This window comes from Octopus bimaculoides, chromosome 4, assembly GCF_046866305.1.
Source record: "Octopus bimaculoides isolate indiv1 chromosome 4, ASM4686630v1, whole genome shotgun sequence".
In the NCBI taxonomy this organism is placed as follows: Eukaryota; Metazoa; Mollusca; class Cephalopoda; order Octopoda; family Octopodidae; genus Octopus; species Octopus bimaculoides.
The window spans coordinates 3,043,474-3,050,973 of NC_142931.1; the positions used below are offsets into that span (position 1 = coordinate 3,043,474).

General features: G+C 37.2%; 1 protein-coding gene and 1 non-coding gene across 5 annotated transcripts in view; both read left to right on the forward strand.

Annotated features, from left to right (window-relative positions):
• The window catches only part of LOC106870014 (uncharacterized), a 449,496-nt gene that overhangs the window by 48,787 nt on the left and 393,209 nt on the right, over nucleotides 1–7,500 (forward strand). The gene's annotated exons all lie outside the window — the stretch shown is intronic.
• Nucleotides 3,046–3,152, forward strand: LOC128247721 (U6 spliceosomal RNA). Its single transcript, XR_008264086.2, has one exon. It is a non-coding gene; the product is annotated as a U6 spliceosomal RNA (small nuclear RNA).

A 7,500-nucleotide genomic window follows, 5' to 3' on the forward strand; every position in this document is an offset into this window, starting at 1 on the left:
GCGCATGCGTGTCTGTGTACTTTAAGATTCGCGTCGCGGTTTACACAAACAGTTTGCTTGAATAAAACGATCGGCAAAATGAAGTCCGTGTCATGAAAATCTTTACGACGCATTTGGCTCTAATCTCAGTATTGCGTCCTCAAATCATTAAATGTTCCATTAATATTCATAAACTTTCTTTAAAATAAGTACATGTAAGTACACACACACATACATATATACACACACATACACAGGAATGGATAGTTCAAAACATGACTGCATGAGTTCCAAGAGAGCGGTTTAGTACCAAATACGAAGTTCGTTACATAACATATTAGACAACATTGTTTTGCTAATGTTAATTTCTACAGATATTCTATAGAAATTTTAGCTAGCACTAATTTTTGTTACAACGTTTCTTATCGAGACGTCAGATGTAAACAAACAATGAGATCGAAGACAAAATTGGGTAATGAATGTACATACCATATTTCGGGGATTTTTGCCCCTTCTTCAGCACCCATCTAACTCACTGTTGCCTTCGAACACATTGCTTATATGACCACCACATACAGCGCTGTTAAATTGATATACCAATTTACATATTAGATACATCCCTGGAATTGGTATGTAAGCGTTAAAGATTTGTAGGTATGTGGTACTTCGTTATGCAAACATAATGTACTATACTATACACTATACAATTTACAAACACATATAGTATATTGTGTTTGCATAACGTAGTAGCACGTACCTACAAATCTTTAGTATTACACAACATTCATAGACTCGCATTGTTACGTGACCACTCCGTTTCATCAGGTGGTATTCGGCCACATATTTTGGTGACGCACCATGAATCAATGAAGAAAGAGATATTTATAACGAAATATGATAGAATGAAAGCTTTTTCAAAGTAGGATGGAAATATTAAACACTATTTACATTTGACGGATATTTGTCCTCATCTTCTTTGTTGTTAACACAACGTTTTGGCTGATATACCCTCCAAGCCTTCATCAGGTGTCTTGGGGAAATTTAGAACCTGGGTTCTCATTCCTATGGTTCGAAATATTCCCAAGACACCTGATGAAGGCTGGAAGGTATATCAACTGAAACGTTGTGTTAACAACAAACAAGATGAAGACAAATATCCGTCAAATATAAATAATATAAATAACGTACATAATTCCTCATTTCTTAAATATAGAACTGGAAATATTAAACTTGAAGACCGGTCATACTGTAAGATTCCAAAGGCGACTAAAATAATGTAGATGTATTTTATGGGGGAACAGTCAACAGAACATATTCAGTTCATGTGTAGAATTTTCTTGTCGAAAGATTGAGATGATTTTTTTTTTTGTATCGTCCAATCATGGTTGCACTCATTACAGTGCCTTGCAAAAATCTAAACACCCCCTTGAAAACTGAATGTATTTTGTTTATTTTGATAGGAACAATTAATATTTTAAACTCCAATAATTTGTTTTAATAAGCAGAGCTATCACACTTTTATTTAATACACAAAATACATTTGAAACATTTAAACTGATTCTTACACAAAGATAAAGTCTACACCCCGTTTGGAATGTCTTCAGCTAATACTTTGTGGCTGATCCTTGCTGCGTCAATTACAGCCTGCAGACGCCTCGGGTAGCCTTCCATGAGCTTGCTGCAGTGGTCTGCTGACAGTTTTCGCCATTTTTCATGGCAGAACTTCTCGAGCTGTGTCAGATTGGATGGGGAACGTCGGTGCACAGCCAGCTTTAGCTCTCGCCATAAATTTTCTATAGGATTGAGGTCTGGAGACTGGCTGGGCCACTCCAAAACTGTGATTTTCTTGCTAGCAAACCAAGCTTTAGTGCTTTTTGACACATGCTTGTTGAAACTTGAAATTGCGACCCAAGTGCAGAGCTCTAGCAGACTTCAGTAGGTTTGCCTCCAATATTTCTTGGTACTTGACACTGTCCATGATATCTTGGATGGGTATCAACTCTCCAGGCCCTGCAGCTGAAAAAACAGCCCCCAAAGCATGATCGAGCCACCGCCATGCTTTACAGTGTGGACGGTGTAACGAGGTTGGTGAGCAGTGCCTTTTTTCCGCCAAACGTAGCATTTCGTATTTTTACCAAATAACTCGACTTTGATCTCATCTGACCACAAAATCTCTCGCCACATAGTCATGGAATCATTAATGTGACTTTTGGCAAAGTTTAGCCTAGCTTGCTTGTGTATAGGCTTCAGAAGGGGCTTTTTTCTAGCTACCCTTCCCTTGAAGGCCAGACCGGTGCAATACCCCGGAAATTGTAGATGCATGGACGTCTGTCCCAGCACTGGAAACTGAAGCTTTCAAGTCTTCCAGTGTTGCACTAGGGCTGGAGGTTGCCTCCCGGACCAGTTTTGACTTTGCTCTTCTGGTAAGTTTGCTCAGTCTCCCAGATCTTGGTAAGGTAGCAGTGGTTTTCTGCACTAACCACTTCTTAACTACAGTTTTAACAGTGCTTAGGGGGCAATTGTAAAGTTTTTGCAATCTTTTGATAGCCATTATTTTCATTGTACTTTTGAATAAGGTTTTTAAGTTCCTGAGACAGAGGCTTGCTCATTTTCTTTCCCGAGTTGGACACCTTGTGTTTACAGTCAGAGTCCAAAGCCCAACATACCAAAAAACCATGTGGTGAATGATTTTATGTGCAGTTAAATCACCTTATATAGCAAAATAACAGACTGACCAAGTTTGTTTGTTATGGTAGAACGCACAAGTCACTTTTGATTGTTTGGGATTGTATACATCAATGACAAACTACATGATAACACAGTATAATATCTGGTGGGTGTAGACTTCTGCAAAGACAATTTTCTAAGTTATGATTTTAAGAATCAGTGTGAAATTTTTTAAATGTGATTTTTATATCAAAGGAAAGTGTGATGGATCTGTTTATTATTTAACAATCATTGGAATTGAAGAAATGTGTTGTTCCCTGTTAAATTATACAAAATATATAAATTTTCAAAGTGGGTGTAGACTTTTGCAAGGCACTGTAACTTACAAATGAAATTCTTAGAAATGGTCTTTTCGATATATTAAGGATTGTTACGATACAGAGAAGATTAGCATGGCCCCTGCGCAAAGAGGACATGCACATATATGGGAGTGCGTTTATATATTTATATATATATACATGTGTGTATACATACAGACACGCACGCACACACACACACGCACACATATATGTACATATGAATGTATATATAAATATATATGTATAAATGTATGTGTGTGTATATATATATATATACGTACCTATATATATATATATATATATATATATATATATATATATATATATATATATATATATATATGTATCAATGTATTATGCATGTATGTGTATGTTGTGTAGGTTTAATATAAGCAAGCATACAATGTACAATACAATGTAGAATGTAAAGAAATACAAAATATCTTGCATACACACACACACACACGCACGCACGCACACACACACACACACACACACACACACACATACACACACACACACAATAGATTATCCTGAGATATTTCATGGCTGGTTGGTCACTCCTCAGAGAGAATAAGTACCTCTGCAACGCTGAACAACGACAATCATCATTATCATCATTGTCGTCGTCATCAACACCACCACCACCACCACCACCACCAGCACCACCACCACCACCACCACCACCACCAGCACCACCATCACCACTCATCGTTGTCATCCATTTTAGAGCCTCGTTTTCGTTTTTTGCTCTTATCCATTTAATATTCACTTGTTACAGTTATTGCTGTTGATGTTGCCATTGATGTTGGGCGGTATCGTGTGCTGTTATCTTTGCTTTTACAGTACAGAAAAGCTACGTCCTCCACCGCGCACCATCCACATCTCTCTCCCAACCCACACCAACCTATTCTTACAGATAAAGTTACTCAAGCTAGACCCATAAAAAGAAACAAAAAATAACAAACAACAGCAACAACAACAAAAATCAACATTAATTCGTTTTTTTGTATTTTGTATAATGTTTTCAATCACGACAAATGTATAGGAGAAAGAGGAACCGACAATAATGAAAACAAGAGAGGGAATAAGAATACAATAACAAAAGCAGTAATGATATAAACAATATAGACTCCAGTCAGATCGATATTATATAGACAGAAAATCGATGGTAGAATTCAATTCGTAAGGATGAACCAATGAAAACAATATATTTGTAATGTTTAACGAAGCGTATCTATGATGAGATCTGCGAACACCAAGTAGAATTCAACAATAACAAGAATAATAATAATAATGAAAAAAACAGCAAATGATGATACATAAAAAAATAAAAGAGGAGAAGGGAAGAGAACGGAAGAAAGAAAGAAGGGAGTGAAGTAATAAATAAAAGAATGAATTAAATAAAGAGGAGAACTGGGAGCTGTTGGTTGGCAGTCAAAGATTTTAGTAATGTCAGTCTGACCAGAGAACAAGCCGACCGTGACATCATAAGGATTTCAAGAACCAAACCATTTGGGGGAAGTCCGCCATGTTGTTCGTTTTATTTTTGTATCGTCCATGTCTCATTTGTTTAAACTATGCCTCTCTCTCTCTCTTTTTCTCCTTCATTTTCTCCTCTACTCCGCTGACTACTTTTTACATTCTCCCTCTCTTCTCTCTCTTCCTCTCTCTCCCTCCCCCCACCACTTTGGTCTTCCTATTTCTTGTTATTATCAATGTTCCTTTTATCTATTCACGTTTTACTTCCCTTTATTACTTTATCTTTCTTCCTTTCTTTTTCCCGCCATTTCTTATTCTCTTTGATTTCGTTTTCATTACATCTTGTATGCACCGACTTACTAACCATATCGTTTTACCTTTCTCAGTAAACTACCATCTCCGTGTCTTTCTTCCTCTCTCACTCTCCTACGTTCTCTCTTCTATGCATCCAAACATCCGCCATGATTTCTTATCACGTTCCTCTCTTCACATTCCCTCACAAAAATAGAAAGTATATTCATATTCATTTATTTTGTTCTGGGAATTGGTATTTATATGACACTGTGCCTGTTACGCTCCTAATATTTATAACCTGACGACACACTTCACCTTCACATACAACCAGGACGTCTTCATTTCTTCGACATCTTTTGTGTAACATTATTTCATGCAACTCTTCATCTCAACAACGTTTCTCTATGTCTTTTTTTTCCACAACTTCAGACAGTATTGGCAATTACTATCAATAGTTGCGTCTTTTTTAAACCTGAAGATATAGTCTCATGCCAGCAACTTTCAAAACTAAAATATATATATTGTATAAAGCATTTTACATGTACAAGACTCATGTCCTTGTCAGTATTTTCAAGATTTTCTATCATTTGTAAATACCATTTTGAATTCAAATATAGTCAAGTGATTCGAGAAGAAGACATTTCGGAATCTTTTCCTGAATTTCCAGTGAATTTCGACCTCAGCTGTATATCCAAATCGATGAACTACGTCTGTTACATTTATAGATAAACTAACAAGATTAACCCGATTAAAGAGTTTAGTTATAATACAAGGTAGATACGTACGAAGTATTGTCATCAAACGGCCATCGCTGCCCATCACACCTAACGTGCAATCATCAGGAGACTGTTTATCTCTCCCACCCCCTGCCATAATCAACTGGTTCTCGGTAAATTTTCGTCACTTCTAAATGTGAAATAAATGGTAAATGCTATTAAAACCAAGATTACTGATAACAAAGTCTTCGATAATTGTAATTATTAAATCAGTTTAGCAAATCGATATTCTTGTCTACCCTTTAATCGAGATTTTGATCCTCAGCGAATCATAGTCTCCATAGCTACATATTTGTGTGTATTTACACACACGTATTTACACACACGTATTTACACACACGCATATATATATTCAGACATGGATGCAAGCTTGAGTGTGTGTGTAGCTATTTGTCCAATTGTTTATTTAATTTGGTCATAATATTGATAATATATTAATGTATTCGTGTATATGTATGTGTTACTAACACACACACAGACACGTGTATGTATGTGGTGTATATATATATATATATATATATATATATAAACAGATATCGATATATATATATATATATATGTTTGTGTGTGTGTATGAGAGAGAGAGAGAGAGAGAGAGAGAGAGTGTGTGTGTGTGTGTGTGTGTGTAATTAGATCGTTGTGTAATCCAACCGATGTGTCCTTATATTCACTTTTATTTCATATTATTAAGTCTCACGAAAAGACGGAGAACTGGTGGACTCATTAATGCGTCGCAAAGGTTGCTTTCCTGTATTTCCTCTGTTTATTTTTCTTTAAATTTCTGAGTTCAAATTTCATCGAGGTTGACTTTTCCTTTTCCAGACTCATTGAAACAAAGTACCATTCATATACTGGAGATTAAGATTCTCCATTTTAATTTGCTGGTGTTGTTCCTAAAATTAGAAACAACTGTTGTATAGTATGGAATGGCTGAGAGTTTAATAGAAGAATCGGCAGAGCGTCGGTAACAATTCCCTGTACATGTGTTCCGCCTTGTGTTTGTGGTCCGCCTTGTGTATGTGGTCCGCCTTGTGTTTGTGGTCCGCCTTGTGTTTGTGGTCCACCTTGTGTATGTGGTCCAAGAGTCATGTGGACCTCAGTTGAGAGCCGCTGGCGTAAACTTATCCTGTTCCTCCATTTTGAAACAATTATCTTGTATAAATCTAAGAATACCAAGTGTTTTGGTAAATGACATCGTCGTATCCTCCTCCTCCTCCTCCTCCTCCTCCTCCTCCTCCTCCTCCTCCTCATCATCATCATCATCATCATCATCATCATTTTGTTAAATGCCAAGAATGAATAAAGGAGTATCGATACTGGATAACACCCGAAGTATCAGGTACAATTGTGAAATATATATTTTGAGTCTGTGGCCATGCTGTGCTCATAAACTGAGTACTGTAGTCCGGTACTCAGTTTATGTACACTTTATTTTCTTTTAGGGTTTTGGGAAATGGCAGTAACCACGGCCCCTGTTTAAGGACCCCGAGACTGGGAGTGGGGTATAAAGGAGTAAGATAAACAAGGACCAAAGCTTTTGGCAAGAACTCTTATAACAGAGGTGGTGGTGGTGGTGGTGGTGGTGGCGATAGTGCTGATGATGTTGAAAGCGAGGATATTGGTGATGGTGGCGGCGACAGCGGTAGTGGTGGTAGTTGTGTGGTGGTGGTGATGGTGGTGGCGAAGGTGGTGGTAGTGGAAAACCAAGAGATGGATTAATTCCGTGAAAATGCAAAATTCGAAGTGACCCTAGGTGGGACCTGAACGTAGAGGGGTATTATTAAATACCACAAGGTATGTTGTTGAAGCTGCATCGATCTTCAGTGGAATAGGGACTGAGAAAAGGAAGAGGAAAACAAGGAAGACAAGTGCTGATTCTTCCACATAATGGAATTTCATTGTAAGTCATAATAAGGAACTTCGATTCTATGGGGTTACATTGA